Below are 641 nucleotides of genomic sequence, written 5' to 3'. Positions count from 1 at the left end.
TAAACAGTATAATTTTATTAAAATAATTAACAAATTGGAAAGAAAAATAAAAGAAGAGTAGGCTTGTATTCTATTGTATCTAGGGAGGTGCAAATCTACCCCCACAAACCCATGAGCATGCCACATGCTACTTTTTTTTTTTTCTATTTTACTATTTATATTTATATGTAATATATGTGGCTAGTATTGTGAAATTAAATACTGAAGAAGTCTCCGATTTTCATACAAAAGCTATATTTATTTTTGCTTGTTTGTAAGCATATGGGATCGAAAAGTAATAATTGAGACTTAATTATTACATGTATATATATATCAAAATACTTATCATTTTGATACAATATCAACATTAGAAAGTTTATAATAAACAATTTTAACACTTTAATTACTATCTAAAAAATTATACAATAATAACTTGTAAATGATATTAACTTTGCTACTGAGGCAACAGCCTGAAAGGTTCACATGCCTCAGGTCAAACTAAAAGTCAAAAGTAGGCAATAATTTGTCTATAAGAAATTGCACTGAATTGAAAATGACCCTTTCATGAAAGTGCAAGGAAACTATCATCAAGAAAAAGTTTCCATATCAATATCAAAATAATAATAATAATATTGCACACCAAGGTTGAACCATATTCATCT

The sequence above is a fragment of the Arachis duranensis genome, chromosome 2 (genome assembly GCF_000817695.3).
Source record: "Arachis duranensis cultivar V14167 chromosome 2, aradu.V14167.gnm2.J7QH, whole genome shotgun sequence".
Classification (NCBI taxonomy): Eukaryota; Viridiplantae; Streptophyta; class Magnoliopsida; order Fabales; family Fabaceae; genus Arachis; species Arachis duranensis.
The sequence above is the reverse complement of the archived record's forward strand: the minus strand, read 5'-3'. Positions refer to the sequence as shown.